This window comes from Brachycentrus maculatus, unplaced genomic scaffold (assembly GCF_059751285.1).
Source record: "Brachycentrus maculatus isolate JH-2025_06_01 unplaced genomic scaffold, ASM5975128v1 h1tg000147l, whole genome shotgun sequence".
In the NCBI taxonomy this organism is placed as follows: domain Eukaryota; kingdom Metazoa; phylum Arthropoda; class Insecta; order Trichoptera; family Brachycentridae; genus Brachycentrus; species Brachycentrus maculatus.
The window spans coordinates 1,747,769-1,767,443 of NW_028280900.1; the positions used below are offsets into that span (position 1 = coordinate 1,747,769).

Genomic DNA, 19,675 nt, shown 5'->3' on the forward strand with positions numbered 1-19,675 from the left:
GTTTTTAAATAATTGTACATCTTTATTTAAAAAAAAAACATTTTTTTTGTTCCTTTTATCACATTAATTAATTTGAATAAAATCAACTGTATTTCTACAGACTGTCATTTGGCAGTTGATAGTTGATTTGTAGCCAGTACGTTTTGCCATTTCACCATGAGTAGACTGAATGACCATTATGCGCGTTGTAGGTTCGGTGAATGGGCCGAAAACAATATTCAGCTCAATCCTCTTTTTCAACGCAAAATTTTGTTCACCGATGAGGCACATTTTTGGTTAAATGGCTGTGTCGATAAGCATAATTGCCGAATTTGGAGTGGAAAAAACCTAGAAACCTTTGTCGAGACGCCCTTTCATCCATTAAAAATCACTGTTTGGTGTGCTTTATGGGCAGGTGGAATCATTGGCCCATATTTTTTTAAAGACGATGCCAGCTAGAATGTTACGGTCAATGGAGAGCGCTACAGTTCCATGATTAGTGACATCTTCGTACTTCAGTTGAATGGCACAGAGCTGTGGTTTCAACAATATGGTGCAACATGCCACACGGGGGGTGCCACCATCAATTTATTGCGGGAAATTTAAATTTGTAAGCCTCTTAGAAATGGTGGTATTTACTAAGTAAATCATTAAATAAAAATGGCAGAAATAGTGGTATTACTATGTAAAACATTAATTAAAAATAGATAGATTTTACCACAAAGTGACTGCCGAATAAATAATAAAACTCTAAAAAATACCCTATATATGGAAAATCCTATGATATCATCCCTACAGTGTAACTTGCCAACATGGAAGACGTCGGATCCGAAGATACACGGTTCGATATTAAATAAATACACGTAAAATAATAAAACCTGCAACTATCTTATAAGATCACGATAAACCAGTAAGTAAAGACACACTCCCGTTAAGGAGTTTCGCAAACCGGTTGTCGCGTGACGTATCCCTCTCTAGGCGCGTTCCATCTTCAGGGCTGACTACTGATCTTGAAGCCCAGTGAAGGCATTGACTCGGTCATACAGTCAGGTGATCAGCGTCACACTCACCGTGACCTGCAGTGAGGACAACTATTCTTGTCAACAATAATATTAAATTAAATCGTTTGCTTAAATTTTTCGTACATTCTAAATATTAAAAAAAAACATTAATATGAGGGATGGGCAGAGGAGGGTATAGGGATACATTAGGTTAATATCAACCATTTTAGATTTTTATGTATTTTTCGATATAACGTCCAATTTAACATGATTTGTGAATACGACGTACTTTTGATTTCTGTTTTTTTTTTGCCACAAAATGATGTGGTACATTATTTGAGAGATTGGCAAAGTACCAGGCATATTCAATTTATTGATGTCTCAACATAGATGAAAAAGAATAGGTATAGGCTTACGACCTGTCAAAGGGTGGTTTAAGTGATCACTTTATACGCGTGTAACATTCACCCACGATTGACAACCACACTTCTCAAATTTCGGAAGTTGTATTTATCCTTTGATTGGCACTTTCTTTCACATGTAAGTTCTCGGCACCATCTGTGGTTGAGTTGAGTATTTTTATTTATTTAGAAAACATCTTCAAGAAATGTATGTAAGATTATTCATTAATTATTTTACATACTAGGCTACGCTTCAAAACATGAATTTCATTTTTTTTAAATCTTTCGACCAGTTATTTTATCTACAATATTTCGAGTCTGTCAAAATTTTTATTCACAAATCTGAGTTTGTATGATTAGAAATTAATTTATATTGATATATGAACATAAATACACCCTGTAAAAACCAGGACTTAGGACTAGGTTATTATTCTTCATCTATGTTGAAATATCAATAAGAAATAAGATCTAAGACTTAGCATCTAAGTAGCAAACCCGGATTTGTGAACAATTATTTGGAAACACTAAAAATATTCAATGATTTTAATTCAAACCCTTATCCGCACCCAATGGTGCATAGGGCACTGCATCATATAAACGCAGTGTTATCTTGATCGTTAACACATGAAGGAAAGGTGATCAGCCCTCCACTTCAGGTACCGGTCGAGGGTAATATCGAAAAAACATTATAGTTAAAAAATCACTCATATTTATTTGCCCCCCCCCTTGGGAACCGAACCCGAGACCTCCAGAACGGTAGCCTAGCGTCCTGATCATTACACTACGGAGGCAGACTAAAATATTGTTAATTCAATATAAGAATAATATAAGAGTTTCTGCTTAATAAAAAAGCTTCTTTACATCTCACCAATAGATGTCTCTAGTGAAGTTCTAGTGATTCAAGAACAAAGTTTCTAAATTGGTTCATATATATAGAACTTCCAAGAATTTGAGTAGTGTGGTTGTCAATAATGGGTAGAATTGGTGAATGTTACACGTGTGTAAAGTGATCACTTAAACCAGCCTATGACGGTCGTAAGCCCCGTAAATGCCCAGACTTCCATATTCTTCTTCATCTTTGATGAGATGTCAAAAAATAATTTATAAAAAAAAAATATATATATATAAGAATGAACATAAAGTAAACTTCATTCCAAAATATTTGATACAGAGCAAGCTGTATGTTATTTTTATTTTACAATTTGTTTGATATCCACTAGATCCCAACCCTGTACCCATACTTGGTCAGTGGTGTATGGACGGCAGCCAAGGTGATGTCTACTTCCGTAAATATATTTACACTTCCTTTCCAGTTACCAAATACCATACGCTGTACGCTAGTGTGTCACACACGTCACGTGGCTTTAGGTAGAGAAACATAGTCGGTAGACGCTCATTCCCGTAGCATTGATATACAAGGTGTATCAAAACTCGAGATATAACTTGATCAACATACTAAACGATCGCGATCGAATTAAATAAAATGTAGTCAGACTATTTGACATCAAGAAATCATTTCATCAATGATTCGGCAGTCACTTTGTGGTAATATCAATCCATTTTTAATTACTTGAATTGATTACAATATTATATGATATAACAATTACACATATTTAAAAATGACGTAGAAATCCAGAAAAAATAGAAAAAGTCATGAACTGCAATAATAAAGCAATAAAAATTCTGTTTTGAATATTGAAAGCATTAACTTTGTGGATCATATTGATATATCATTTTGAGAAATAAGGAGACTTTGTTTTTTGATCCACTCACATTTTTATTAACAACCAACTAGTTTCGGCAACAACCTGTTTCCTTCCTCAGGGTTTATTTTATGGAATAAGCCTTAAGAGGGCAACAGGTTGTTGCCGAAACTAGTTGGTTGTTAATAAAAATGTGAGTGGATCAAAAACAAATTCATTCAGCGGGTAGAAGCAGTTTCTTATTTATTTAATTTTTATTATTTTTAGTTTTATTTATGATTTATTATCAGTGGGAACATAGACAATAAGGCGGAGGTTTTAGTCATGATGCGGAACGCATCAAAACACAAGTCACAATAGATTTTTTTGAATGTGGTATTTACTAAGTAAAACTTAAATTTAAAATGGATAGATTTTACAACAAAGTGACTTCTTCTTCTTCCTGGCTTCATCCCAACTTATCATATTTGTAGAATGCTGTGATCAGCTCTCCTCGTCCTCTGGTTGTAGGTCCTTCTGTCATGGACAACGTCACCTAGGCCATGTATTCGAACCATGTTCTCTCTTTGCAGCATCCATGTATTTTTTTGGTCTTCCTTAAATGTCTTTCGACGAAGATCAATCTGCTGTTGCCTGGTTTACGACATGCTCGGGTTCTCTACATCCTTATATTTTACCATGACTGCCGAATCAATTAATGAAAATGTGTTTTTATCAAAAGTTTTGAAACACCGTGCTTTTAGCATACCTGTTAGTCTGGTCCATAGCATTGGTGATAGTCAAAACACAAAACACGTTACAGGTATCGCTGTAAACATTTTGACAGATCATTATTTATTCGATAACACTGCCAAGGCGACTGTATGACCTACTAAACGACTTGCATAACTCTTCGAATGCCACTATATATTTATTTATCTGTGCCCGAGACACATACGAATGCACGTCCGAAAGAAAATGTTCAGGAAAGCCACATGCAACTCCATACACAATACACAAGGTGTCCTCCTTCACAGTAAAAAGGAAAACATGAATTATAGAGACAGTTTTAACAATTTGTCGCATTGAATATAAAATATGAAAATACATGCAGCCAAAATGTTTCCTATATTTATAAACCAAATAGTTGAAAGGCTACTGCATCGTATAGTAAATTACGTGGAGTCAAGGTAGGATCTTACATACATACAAGGATCTCTTGGATTGTTGTCCAGTTTGATATTTAATAAATATTAGAGTGAAAAACCAATCTGTGTGATGAATGGTTTTTCTTGTATCATGGTCAGTCTAGACCAGGCTTAACCCTCCGCTCATCTCTTCAACTCGGCGTATTCGCTTCATCCCATGTCGGAGGTAATTCTGTCAACGTAGTTTAAGCGGGCTCGTCCTCTGTAGTTTGTGCCTTCGCACATGCCTACCGCAATCGTAAGAAGCAGGCTTGTGTATTTTATATTATGGCCTATCCATTTGGCTCGCTGTTGTGTGTAAGCATCTAGACTCCTTAGCCCTGCTTCATACTTCGTTGTTCTCTACATGTTCCGACCAACGAATCCGCAACATAATCTTCTTCAAACCCTTATCCGCACCCTTTACATTGGGCACTTCATCATATAAACGCAGTGTTATCTTGATTGTAAACACATGAAGGAAAGGTGATTAGCCCTCCGCTTCAGGTGCCAGTCTAGGGTAATATTGAATAAATATTAGAGTGAAAAAATCACTTATATTATTTGATCCCCCCTGGGAATCTAACCCGGGACCTCCAGAACGGTAGCCGAGCGTGCTGACCATTACACTACGGAGGCGGGACATTACATTATATTTATTTGACATCCCTGGAGTCGAACTTAGGAGACTTCCAAAACGGTAGCCAATGCACTGACCACTACACTATGAATAGGGATAAATCTCATACAATCTGTAAAGTAAATAAATTAATTGAACATTCATCTTTAGAGACCTTCGTCATTTTTATTTAAAATTAGCCGGAGAAAAACCAGAGATATCCAAATATTACTGATTAGAGTTGGATTGATTGAAAAATATTTTGTTTTATATTGAACAATTGACGGCATGGTCTCATCATTTAAAAGGTTGCATTTAATTACTTATAACACTTATCAAAGTTATTTATTTATAGGAAATTTACAAATCTGATTAATAGGTTTAATTAACAATTATTTAAGTTAAGTTTAAACATTTTTATCATACACTTACTCTAGTGTTAAATATATATTTTTTTAAATACGTTAATAAACCTTATTGGCTTCTGAGTACGTCCGGCCTTGAATAATATATCTCACGTATGGTCCATACGGTATGGAGACATAATGTTCTCAGCATTTCATGCTTAAATGACAGTTAGTGACAGCCTTTTCACGCATTCGCCATGGATTTAGCATGGGCGCTCGAACCACGAAATATTAGATAATCTCGAGAAAATACGGATATGCATATAACCTCATGTTTCTTAATACGTCAAAAGCTAAGCATCGTGAATAATTGCAGCCAATTACCTCAATGAGATGTATAATTTTTCAAGTTCAAACTATAATGCCTTCAAATTCAGGTAAGGACTTATAGGTTCGAATAACATCACATCATAAAAAATACAACATCGATATATTTCGTATTGTATTAAAATTCTTTATCTTCACAACAGAATCGCCCCTTGAAAAAAAGTTCTTGATTTCATTTACTGAATGAACTTTTATTTATTTATTTTAATTTACCTGTGTATGTAGATTTGTTATCAGGGTAGCCAGGTAGATAAGGCATAGTACGGCTGTCCAAACTCAAAACACAGTAAGGGACATTTTTTTGTAGTACGTTTTTTTTGCATTTTTGGACTAAGTAGATTCTACTTAGTCCAAAAATGCAAAAAAAACGTACCACAAAAAAATATTCCTCACTGTATTTTAAGTTTGGACAGCCGAGTAGGCACTGGTGGTGTTTCTACACGGAAGGCGAGTAATCCAGGGTAGGCACTGCTTTTCTGCCTACATAGAATACACGCCTCTGATTTCAATGTACATATATTCACACGTATTTTTTTAATGCACAAAAGAAAAAAACATAATGTTTTAAAGAAAGCATACAAAAAATAATAAAGTATACAAAAAATCACAAGACAAATCAAAATCACCACTATTCATCATGTTTGTCCGAGAAACATCCGAGATATGTACTGAAATCCATCCCCGGAGATAACAAGGTGCTCATAGAAACAGGTTGAAAAAATTACTAAAAACAAAAGTGGTTGAAACCAAAGCTTGAGTTTTATTGTATAAACTTAATAAAATGTGCCGCAAAGTATCAGAAAAAAACATTCAAGGAATGAAATTATTACTTAGATGAGCTTGGTATAAACATAAAAATGTATTTTTTTACAGCAACGTTAGTAATATTGGTATATAACCACCCACAATGAATGGTTATATACTAATATTACTAATATTTTAGTTTTAAAAAATATATAAATGTGAAAATGACTAACTACAAAGAAAATGCTTTAAATGTTGAGAAATATTGAGAATATAAAATAGTTTCAAGATTCGATATTCCTCCGAGTGAGAAAAACCTATTAATATGTTTCCTTTGCGATCAGGAAGACACCATTAAAAAAAATAGTTTGAAAAAATTAACATATGTTCTTACAATCCACTCCTGGTAATTTTGAAGTGTTTGAATATAGTTATACAAAACAGCAGTAATTCGTTCCCAAAATATTTTTTTTTTTACAAATTAGCTTTATTAACTCCGAATTTCTAAATGAACCATTTTACGTACGAGTACCTCGCCATTTCTGTGAAATCGATTGATCACACTGCATTAAATTACCTCACTTTTATGTGCTCGTATTTTTTTTTAATTGACGAAAACGACTAATTTTTAACATAACAAAATTCTTATCATCGCATCTACGACCAGCCGTTCTGTAATTATCTGATATCTGTTGATGGCTATCTCTAGTATACATATATATATATATATATATATATATATATATATATATATATATATATATATATATATATATATATATATATATATATATATATATACATATATATATATATATATATATATATATATATATATATATAGTGTATATATATTATAGTATCTCTATTATATCGAGAAAAACATGGCACGATCAGGTATGCCAAATACTTGAAAGTGGTCAGGTTAGGAGTCGTAACAATCGGCGGGTATGTATGAGGAGATGCATGATCGTGGAAGAGGCGAAGAATGTTTGCAAGGACAGAGTGGTGTGGCGCTCTATTCTCTCTGCCTACCCCTGCGGGGAAACGGCGTGATGGTTAGTTTTTTTTAGATAATAAAATCGTCTTCAAACCCTTATCCGCACCCAAATGGTGTATAAGGCACTGCATCACATAAACACAGTGTTATATTGATCGTTAACACATGAAGGAAAGGTGATCAACCCTCCGCTTCAAGTACCAGTTCAGGGTAATTTTGAATAAATATTAGAGTGAAAAAATCACTTATACAGAACCCCGAACCTCCACAACGGTAGCCGAGCGTACTGACCATTACACTACGGAGGCAGGCAAGAGTAAAATAATATTTTTTTATTTCATTCATTGATTCGGTAGTCACTACGTGGTAATATTTATCCATTTTTAATTCAAATTACACATTCCGAATACTTGTTCACAAATCTGGGTTTCTCCACTTAATTAAGTGGAGAAACCCAGATTAATTAATTGGAGTTAATTTACATTTGACATCTCAACATAGATAGTGATAGTGATCACTCAGCCAGTCTATGACATATCGCAAGGGCTGTAAATACCCAGACTCTTATATTCCTCTTTATTTATGTTGCGATATCAATATAAACCACAACATATCGCACACTCCTTTCAAGAACGTCATAAATCAAAAATCGTCCATTTTTAGTTGTGCATGTTTTCGGAATGCCCAGAAAATGTTCTATATCCCAGCAAAAAAGACATATTTTTAACTTAATATTTACCCGCTACGGGGCAGAAAATGTTGTTTTTGCATTTTGAAGAAATGGTATTGTTAAATTATTTTTTTAAAGATATACTTAATATTTTTCAAATGGAGAAAAAAACCTTCAGGTTTTACCTAAAAAGATCTGTTGTACAGTAAATAGTTCAGTAAGTGGCTTCATATTTATTTATAATACATTGTGTTATATTTTTAAATTTTAAAAACGTTCTCCTGAAAAATCAAGTTTTTTGATTTATGACGTTCTTGAAAGGAGTTAGCGATATGTGATTTTCTTTCTTAAAGATATACCGAAATATCATCAACTTTTTTTTAAACCTTCAGATAGATTCAGTTTCGGAAGATAAATATGAAATAAACATTACTATCCTCTTTATTAGTTCTTACCATCTGATGATGACCATCACGTGTCTCGAGGGTCACGTGTTGTATTTATATTTTGTGGCCTTAAAATCAATTAATTACTTAATCCGCTTTCGCGATACCATGATATTACTATAAGTTTGTTTTTGGTTGAAATTGGTCATTTTCGCAACAAAACTTTCGCCAAACCATACCATGTATCCATTATGTGCAAAAATATCATTCCATGTGTGGCCGCACCAGGCCTTCTAAAACTTTTACATTTAGCACTATATATATATATATATATATATATATATATATATATATATATATATATATATATATATATATATATATATATATATATATGTGTGTGTGTGTGCGTGTGTGTGTGTGTGTGTGTGGTCCTGTGGTCAGTGTCGCGGACTCTTGAGTCAGAGTTTCTGGGTTCGACCCACTCTACCACAATTAGATACCTAATTTTAATAATGAGCCTCATAGAAATAGTATGAAATTGAAGTATTTTTGTAAATAATAAAAACATTTTTTTTTAAATGTTTTTATCTATTTAAATTTTAATTTAATTAATTATATAAATATATTTTAATACTTTAAATTTCCGAGCCCATCTCGTACAAATAATTGTGAATTTACGTTTTATTTCCATTGTATTATTGTCTCAAAATCGATGTCCCTGAATGATATTTAAACGCTTTCATCCTCTCTCCACAAGGACTCCACAAGGGCATGGCCTGTGCGTGGGTAAACATTTTATTTTATTAATTATTATTCTGTAGGGTTCTAGAAGGGCTCTTTCCCCACATATTGGGAGCCACCGGTGTATGGTGTTAATGTTAGCACGTCCATCTTATTATATGAACACACTTTGCTAAGCGCATATTTTCGCACATTTGTTACGAAACATTTCGAAACGTAGCTATTTTCTTCATCAACAACATCGAAACTTAATTCATAGTATTCGACAAAGTACACACTATAAATCTTTTGTAAATACGTTATATTTTAGCAAAAGTTGGTTTTTAAATGAGTCATGGTCTCGCATTAACTGTTTTTTTTTGACACACAAAGTGTTGAAATCAATTATTTTCGGGAAATTCCGAAATCAATCAATATTAGTATAATCTGACTCCATAATCAAATGAGGAATCCACCTCTATTTTTTTAAATCGAAAGTTATTTCCAAAGCTTTTATGAAACCTGAAAGATATGTGCGATAGAGCGATCAAATGCAAATGTGTGAGACAGAATGTTTCGAAGTATTATGTCAATGTAGAACTGTGTCTAGTCAGAACCAGGGTTGCCAGGGCTTTTCCAAATAAATACCGAACAGTGAGCAAAAAATAGTTTTAATCGTTTATTTATATTATTAACTTAAAATACAAAGTACCATTGCACAAAAGCAACTAGCTAATCTAACTTATAAAAATGAAATTTTTTCTCAGTATTTAAAAAAAAATTCTTTAATTAGCTTATATTATATTACAAAAATATAAACACTTATATTATTTACACTTAATTTACATCTCATGGCATCTCATCATACATTTTCAAACCCTTATACATTAAATAATTTTGTAACTCGGTTTTTTTTTTATATTTAACCTTATTTCTAGTAATATGTTCATGAAAATTTTTGTTTGACACTATTTTATCCGTAAAATACTATTAATTTATTGCTTAAAAATGTATATATTATATAAAGATCAGCATATTTAATTTTAGTCTCTTTTTTATAGATAGCCAGTTTTTCTCTCATTTTTTCTATTTTATTATATAAATATTTTTCTTGAGCACCATTCTCATCGCTTTATTTCGCATAATTTCCAATTTATTTCAATTTCCTTCATTTGCCAAAAATAATCTTGTTGAGCGGTAATCTATATGTGGAATACTGATTGTTTTATGAATGAGTTCTGCAGTACTTTATCTAACTTGTTCCTTTATCTACTAAGATTTTTTTGTTGATATTTTTTTTATTAACATGTTCAAAGTTTGCATTTTAGATTAATTTTGAATCCAATATTACACCCAAATATTGCACGCTTCCAGCAATTTCTTATTTGCTTTAACTGCCCCATGCATTTCGCGACATATCAGACTGAAATTATATCGTATACATAATTCAGCCTTCACCATGTCCACACTTCATTTATTACGGCTCTCCTGCACTCTGCAATCCACTGTTTTCATTAGCAACGATGGACCAAATAGTCATATTGCACTCATTCTCACCCTCTTCACGAAAATATCTTTTGATAGCATTCCACTCAAGCAACGGCCTTTTCACAGCTGGAAAAAAAGTTACCCATCGATGTTATATGGCGAAGTACCTACAGCATGATATTCTTGGTTAGCAAAAGCATCGTTTATTAGGGAGAAAAATTAATCAGAAAAAAATACCGAACCACCCTTACTTACGTTCGGTATTTTAACACCGAGCACGGTGCTAAAATACCGAATGGTTCGTTAGAATACCGAACACCTGGCAACCCTGGTCAGAACCCATTACGGGCAGTCCGTATAATAAGCCATTTAGAGCATGCCTTACCGGTTTTCGGCAATCGATTAACCGGTAAATATGTCTAAATTCCACCACCAAATTCAATGGCGTGCATAGAGTTTTTAATTAGGGTAGGCAGTAGGGTTGGATAAGGATATTGAAGGCTGTCCCACCGTATGCCCAGATCTGATACAGAGGCATCTAGGCTCCCTGATAGATCTGCTCTTGCAAATATATATTTTTTTAAACTAAGTTGCGTAATTTATTGAAAATGTGAAATAACATAAAGTTGGATCCCGATTTTACTGTGAATTTACATTTAAAAGCTTTCAATTACATTTAAAAGGTTGGGTTAGGATAAGGCATAGTAGGCACTGGTCATGTTTCTATATGGAACTCGAGTAATCCAGGGTAGGCATTGCTTTTCTGCCCATATAGAATGCACGCCTCAGATCAAATTATCGACAAATATATGTCTAATATTGGTAGTAGACTAATTTTACTTCACTAGGAGGGTAGGGAAAGAGGATGGAACGCCACACTTATATGTCCTGAGTCCAAATCATCTTTATCTACAATACATGGTAACGCTTTTAAATCGATCAGACCAGATCAGAGAAAGGTCCTCCGATCAAATTTTCTCGTTTGTCAACGAGCTCTTTTTATGTGTGGGCACTGCCAAGCAGACTTCACTCCTCATGTACGGTGGACGGCAAAAGTTGGGAGTCTTGATACAGGTTTTCGGAACCCTAAATCTTTTGAGCTAGTTCCTATCTTGAATTATATGTATCTTCAACTTTAGACTAAAAATTAGAATGACAAAAATTAAGGTCAATAGTAATATGTACTTGTAAAATAGTGCAATCATATTTACTTACATTGTTATTCGTATTCACAAACCCTGTGTATATTTGACCAGTAACGAAAACTACATGCAAAAGTAAAGGTAGGTATAGGCCGGATCTCACCAGATCCTATATTCATCTAGTTGAAATTTGGTTTATCCAACATTTTGAGTATATCCAAATACTTGCTCACAAATCTTGATTATCTCCAATAATTATAGAAGTTATTTTTCATATCTGTCGTTTCTTACGTTTGTGATTTTAATCCAGGATTCTGATCTCACATACAAATTAAAGAGTTTCTGCTCAATAAAATTCTTCTTTTATCTCACCAATAGATATCTCTGGTGAAGTTCTAGTGATTCAAGAACAAGGTTTCTAAATTGGTTCATATATATAGAAGTTCCAAGAATTTGAGTAGTGTGGTTGTCAATAATGGGTAGAATTGGTGAATGTTTCACACGTGTAACATTCTCCAATTCTACCCATGATTGACAACAACACAACTCAAATTCAAGGAACCTATATATGATCCAATTTTGAAAAACCAGAGACATCTGTTGTTGAGATGTAAAGAAGCTTTTTTATTGAGCAGAAACTCTTATTTTAGTATGTGAGGTCCGAATCCTAGAGGGTCGTAGGCCCTGTAAATGCCCAGACTTCCATATTCTTCTTCATCTATGTTGAGATGCCAATAAAAAAGCATGATAAGTGATAAGGCGGAGTATCCGGGCAGCATAGCTTGCGGGGAGGAAAGAGAGACGCCGCCGACGGGACCCAGCGCAGGTTGGGAAGTTGTGTCTGGTCATGTGTACATTACCACGCTTTTCATCAATCTTGACGTAATGTGTTTGCATCGGCTTCCGATTGGCTGCGAGCGGAGAGAGGGGGCGACGGGGGTATTCTAAAAATCAACACATACCAGCTCCGACAAATCATTCCGTGTCCGATACTCCCAGACCGAGGTACTCGTGCAGGTGACTCGCTAACTAACGCCGTGTTACTAAACCGCTAACCCTGCCGCTGGCCAGACGAGTAACGACTTATCATCTATCGACAGGTCGCGAAAAGTGACTACGAGAATACAAATCGCCAATGTGCCTATTGTGATTGTGACAGAAACCGAATCTCATCTTATTTATAAATATAATCATTTATCTCGTCGCAAAATACGCGAAAATTCCTGTGATTTCCGATTGAAGAAAAATGACTAAAGCTACGTTAAACTAAGTTACTATTTTCTCTTAAAATTCTAAAAATTAACTACATTTGTAAGATATTAATAAGCATTAGCTCTACGAGCTGATCATCATCTCTTCGTCGTGTTTATTCGGCATCTGTAAGTAGTTTTTAATTTATTATTATTATTATTAAGAAATATTTTGGATTAATTTGCATTTAGCATCCGATTTCTCCGCCGTCAAAAACTTTGTTTTGAACTGTGCCAAACCGTGTTTGTTTAGTTCTTAGATAATGAGGTAGCCTGTATTCGCTAAAATAAATCTTAATATGCGAAGAAAAACACTAACCTTTTGATATTCGATGTAAATAGATACTTTAAAATAATCAATCAACAAAGTAAGTAGAATATGCAAAACACGAGAAAATCAATTATCGATAAATTCTTATAGAAAAAGTGTCTAAAATTTACATATTGAATTTATGTATAAACAAGATTTTAATAGATTTCATCTTCTCTAAAGAATTGTATATATTAGCTGTTTATATCCTGCGTAAGCTTGTATAACTACGGGAATGAATATGCAACCCTGAGTACATCTCCCCCTTTTTCGTCTTTCCTAGTATACCAATTTTCGCTGTATTCCTACTATACCTACAATTCTTTATCCATTCCATTTCATTACTGCTATGTAATATTGCTCACCCCTTATCATCTGAGCACTACCTTATTATTATTATAAGAGAACAGAATAGGAACAGAATAAGAACCTATTCTGTTTCTATTCTGATAAATTCTGACAAAACATTTCTTTTGTCCTCATAACTTCAAACATTTTTTTAGTAATATTAGAATATAACTACTCACCGGTGAGTGGTTATATACTAATATTACTAACATTTTTGAAAAAATGTATAAAATTAAAAAAGACTAACCACAAAGTAAATGCTTTAAATCCGAACATGTGTTAATGATATAAAATTTGAATTTAAAAACCGCTTTATATTATTTCAAGTTATAACTGTGACCAACAGTTTGGGCTGTATATTTTTTAAAATATCTATCTTTAATTCAAGTACATTTTAATCTTTATTAATATTAGTAAAAATTGTGGCACAACGCTACACAATCTTGAAACTATTCCGAAACCGGTATGTTCTTCTTCTATTAATCCTAACCCGCACTCAATGGTGCATGGGGCACTGCATCGTATATAAGCAGTGTTACCTGGTTCGTTAAATACATTAAGGAAAGGTTATCAGGGTGATATTCAAAAAGTATTAGATCTATTATATTGAAGAAGTACAGATGTTTTTTTTATAAAATAAAAATAACTAAAATTAAAAATGCTACCATTGAGCTTTCAATTTTTGAAGTTTTCAGTCACGGTATCGCATGCTTTTAGCATTTTCAGCGATTAAACAATGCCTTATAAATTTTATCTTTTTTTTTGTTTATTAAAAGTATTGTTAACTTTGTGTTATGGTAATAAAACACGCTCCTTATCATTTACCGTTCACTTTGTGTGTAATGCCTGTTTAAAAAGTGGTTTTACAAAAAAGTGGACGATGAATGATAAGAAAAGTGTTATCAAATATTGTTCAGGAATCAAAAAAAGTTTTTTATGCATTAATTGTAAAAATCACCGGTCGAAGTGATGTTCATTGAATGAACCAAAGCATAAAGAAAGTGCAAATTACGCAGTTATTCCAATTTTCTAGTTATTGTCGGTAGAAATTTCGTTAAACCTAACAGAAATAGGTTGCGTTCATGTGAATTGGTATCGGTATCGGGTTTTGGTCCTTTGGTTAGTGTCGCGGACTCTTGAGTCAATGTTTCTGGGATCGAACCCACTCTACCACCATTATATTCCTATTTCCAGGGCTATTTTTCCCTTGCAACGCGGTGGAACGGCGTTCCGGTACCTTTTTTCACAGATATATATATATATATATATATATATATATATATATATATATATATATATATATATATATATATATATATATATATATATATATATATATATATATATATATATATATATATATATATATATATATTTTTTATTTTTTTTCATTTTCAAAATCAATTAGACAAAACAATGTTTCCACTTACGTAATAACAATCTATATTTATATAATTCATCAAAATGATAAAATATGGGATTGTAATGAACATTATTTTTAGTAAAAAGCTTTACATAAAGTAAGTTCCTGGACTTTTTTATTTAAAAAAAAAGCCCTGCTTATTTCTAATGATGAGCCGCTTAGGTTCACAGAAATAGTATGAAATAGAAAGTATTTTTGTAAATAATACTTTAAACACAAACATTTGTCTTTTTTGTATGGATTCGTTACAAGGTCAATCTTTTACAGGATTTGACTACGAGTGTAGTGTGATAATTTATTACTATCCTGCCAAAACCTTCCGATGAGAACTGATCCATATAAATAATATATTCCACAATTCTGTCTTTATTCGTTGAACAATTAATTTGACAAAATAGTATAATCTCGATATAAAGAACCTCTGTTAAACGAATTTCGGATATAATGAACAAAGAATCCGGTGAATAAATATTATACGTATTTTCGTCATTTTAGAGAGTTGATTATAAAAAAAGTACACTTCAAAACTGCAAACAAAACTGGACTCCTTTTTCAAAGCTGGATTACCGAAAGCTAGCGCATCGATATCAAACAGCAATGTCACTTCACGACGAGTATCCGAAGACAATAAATATACTGTTGTTTGCGTTTTTTATTGTTCATATATATCTAAATACGGAGTTTATTAAAATTTATTTGAAACTATTTTAATATAACGGACTTTCGGCTTCAATAGACACCCCCTACCCCCAATTAGTCCGTTATATCGAGGTTTTACTGTATTCAATCAATTTAAATATTAGCATTCGCGTACACGAGTTTTTTTATTTGTTAATTTGAATCAAACACCACGTTACGTAATTATCGAAGAAGAAAAAACCTTACATGTGTATCATAAGGTATTCACACAGAATGCAAAAATTCTGTTTACTGCGATCATATCATTTACATATGTACATATCAATACTACATAAAAACTTGCGAATAACACTCCGTCTCATAACACCTTCACAATTATTAGGAAAATTGGTTTATTGTATTTAACCAGTGGATGCCTTCAATAAACGTTAAAAGTCATTATTCTGTTCATTGACGTCTGTAGACGCATGTACCGAGCAAAATGTCCAATGTTCTCATGTTTAGTTATGTACTCAATACACATTGTCATTGTTTAATTAGTAATTAGTGATTACTAAAGAATCGAACACTTAGCGAACGCGATCAAACAATTTTTCGCGAATTTCGCAATTTTTACTCTAAGCGAAGTTCAGTGTATTTGTATTCGTAGATTTATACAATACTATACAATTAAAACAATGTTTAAAATCATAAGAAATAAAACTGATAATAAACGATAAAATTATCATTCTGACATCTCAACGTAGATGAAGAATATGGAAGCCTGGGTATTTTTATTGTATTTTATTTTTATTTTATTTACGGCTAATGCCTTTAACAATATTAACAAAAAATGTGTACAATAACAATAAAAAATATAGTAATAAAAATCATCACTTACAATAATCATCAGTATCAATAACAACAGATTTTCTAAACAATTCGTCATATAAACGACTGTTACGTACTAGAAAAAATCTGATAAGACTTTCAGATTGGTGCAATAAAAATAAACTCTACCTAAACCTCAAAAAATTCCGAATTAAGAGATTTTATAAAAACAAGAAACCATTATCTTTTAATAACTCATCGCGATTGATTGCACGGCAGCCATTTATGGTTGGCTTGAGAAAGCTTTTATCTAGCAGAGACCCTTTTGTCGAGCCCTGTATTTACAGGGCTCATTAGAGAGTATTTATTTTTTAATTATTTTATTTTTATTTTTATTTTATTTTATTTACTTAGACTTCCATTTTCTTCTCATATATCGCTCATTCCTCTCAAGATCTTCAAGATCCTTCCTTATTTTTCAGTGTAGCCATTCGAAAACCAACTATCATATCGCTCACTCCTTTCAACAACGTCATAAATCAAAAAACTTGATTTTTCAGGAGAACGTTTTTAAAGTTAAATAATATAATACAATGTATTAAAAATAAATATCAAGCCACTCATTGAACTTTTTACTGTGCAAAAGATCTTTTCAGGTAAAACCTGATGGTTTTTTCTCCATTAAAAAAATATTTAGCATATTTAAAAAAATAATTAAACAACACCTGTTCTTCAAAATGAAAAAACAGCACTTTCTGCCCTGTAGCGGGTAAATATTAAGTTAAAAATATGCCTCTTTTGCTGGGATATAGTATATTTTCTGGGCATTCCGAAAACATGCATAACTGAAAATGGACGGTTTTTGATTTATGACGTTCTTGAAAGGAGTAGGCGATATGTTATGATGTCAAAATGTACCATTCAGAAAAACTCGCAGTAGTGTTTTTGTCATATTATCACTTCATTAAACTTGATATGATATGAATGAAGAATGCAAGTTACGTGTTATATCACAACACTATCGTCAAATAACGATTAAAGTACGATATGACCACTGTCGAGTCGAGCCAACTGGATCATTGTCCGAGACAATAAATATTACTTGTGTATTGTATTAAACCATAAACCAATAATTGATTCAGTACGGATACTTCGGCGATATGTAGAGAGATACATACATTTATCTTACGTACACACGTTGAGATAACTACAATATTATATCATTTTCAAGTATGGCATTGTTGTATGGGGAGGAACTTACGACAACGCCTTGAACCCTATCAACACAGTTCAGAGAACAATATTCCCAAAAGTAGAAACCATTTTCAAAAGAAAAGCTATTTTAGGGTGAAATACTATTTAAGGGTGAAAAATACTTAAATCTACAGAAATTTTCATCTTCGAAATACCAACATGACAGTATAATACCAAACAATTACAACAGAACTTTAAATATATGGGAACCAAGTACTTCAATAACCTTTCTACAGATATTTAAAAAATTGAGGATATTTAAATGCTAAAAAATAAATTAAATTAATTATGTACACGTTAATCTAAGAAGGAAAGAAAACATACTCACACAAAAATATTTTAGTAAAAATAAATTATATTACCAACAAACATAAACAATTAATAATTAGTGTAAGTCCCTCTCCAAGCACAAGAGCTTAGTTGCAACCATTTTAAATTAATATGAATAATAATAAGGAAGGCAAAGAAAGAAGGGAGTTTAGGTAAGGAGGTAGAGGAGAAACTAAGGGATGAGATTTGATGGACAGTTAGGATTCTAATAATAGATAGTAATGTCTCAGACGTTTCAGAAAAGGTGCAAAAAATTCAGCTTGACTTTTAAATAATTTATATATGCATTGACGTACATATTTTTTTTATATTGTGGCTTTACGAATGTATTGAATTGTTCTGTATGATATGCGAGTAATTACATATCATTGTTTCAATTAGTAAAACAAAATATCCTACATGTAACAAAAATGAATTATTTTCATTAATTGATTCGGCACTCACTTTGTGGCATTAATATCTATCCATTTTTAATTTAGATTTTACGTAAATGGATGAAAATCACACATGTAACAAAAATAACGTAGGAATCCTAAAAATTATACGAAAGTCATAAACTGCAACGGCAGTCACTTTGTGGCAATATCTATCCATTCTTTATTTACGTTTTACTTGATAAATACCACTGTTTCTTAAAAAAAATGTTTTAAGAAATAATGGTATTTAAATGTGTCGCTTTAAGAACTGTTTGATTATTTTTTAATATTCAAAGAAATAACATTTTAGTGAAATATTTGTTACGCAGGTAGTAAAATAACACCTGAAGAGATTTTGAGATGTACCCGTCTCTTCGTCAGGACAATGACCACTTTGGCATACCTATGTATGTGTAAAAATAGTGCCATGGTAGCGATTTATAGTGTTGTTTGCACGATAGTTTTAATGATAATCCTGATGAAGAGATGGATACTTCACTAAATCGGTATATCAAAATCTCAGCGAGGAGTTATTTAATTATTAATGTAACTAAAATTTTGTTTAAAATTATTATTCTTTGATAATTAGTCTATTGGAATGTACTATACCTTATCACATAGGCAGGGGCGTACATTCCATTAAGGCAGAAGAGCAGTGCTTATCCTTATATACCCACATGAGATATATAAACGTAACCAGTACCTACCCTACCTTACTCGGTGGTACCTAGCTTACCTTACTACTTACCTCTACTGCCTACCCTTGTTGATTCTCTGCACGCCACTGCATAAAGGTATGTTGCTTATGTTAGAATAAAATTCTTATTAAACATGAGATTGACCAATCAGCGTACATTACAAATTGTCTGGTTTCACGAGAAATATTGGCAGATAGTCGCATACCCTAATTCTCTATAGATTGTTTGCATTTGAATGTTGGTACAATAAACCGGTCGAGATGTGTTTGTTCGCTCCGTGAATTAACAGTACTTCTCACTACAAATTTGTACCAGTATTTCAATTTAGACATTTTACTTTTATTTTATTTATTAAGTTTTTTAGAATTGATAATATTGCGACCCCTTAAAATATATTTCCAAAATTCAAACAATAAAAATTCTTCACCACCTTTGTTCTAC

The 19,675-nt window shown here is 32.5% G+C and overlaps 1 protein-coding gene across 2 annotated transcripts in view; it reads left to right on the plus strand.

Moving 5' to 3' along the window:
- LOC148308834 (synaptic vesicle glycoprotein 2B-like) overlaps window positions 1-19,675 on the plus strand; it is a 93,823-nt gene that overhangs the window by 13,546 nt on the left and 60,602 nt on the right. The window contains exon 1 of one of the 2 annotated variants that reach the window (XM_088261118.1): window positions 12,734-13,135. The exons of the other annotated variant lie outside the window; for it this stretch is intronic. The gene's annotated coding sequence lies outside the window, so the exon portion shown is untranslated. Of the gene's footprint in view, window positions 1-12,733; window positions 13,136-19,675 lie in introns of those variants that run through there. 2 annotated transcript variants of the gene reach the window in all.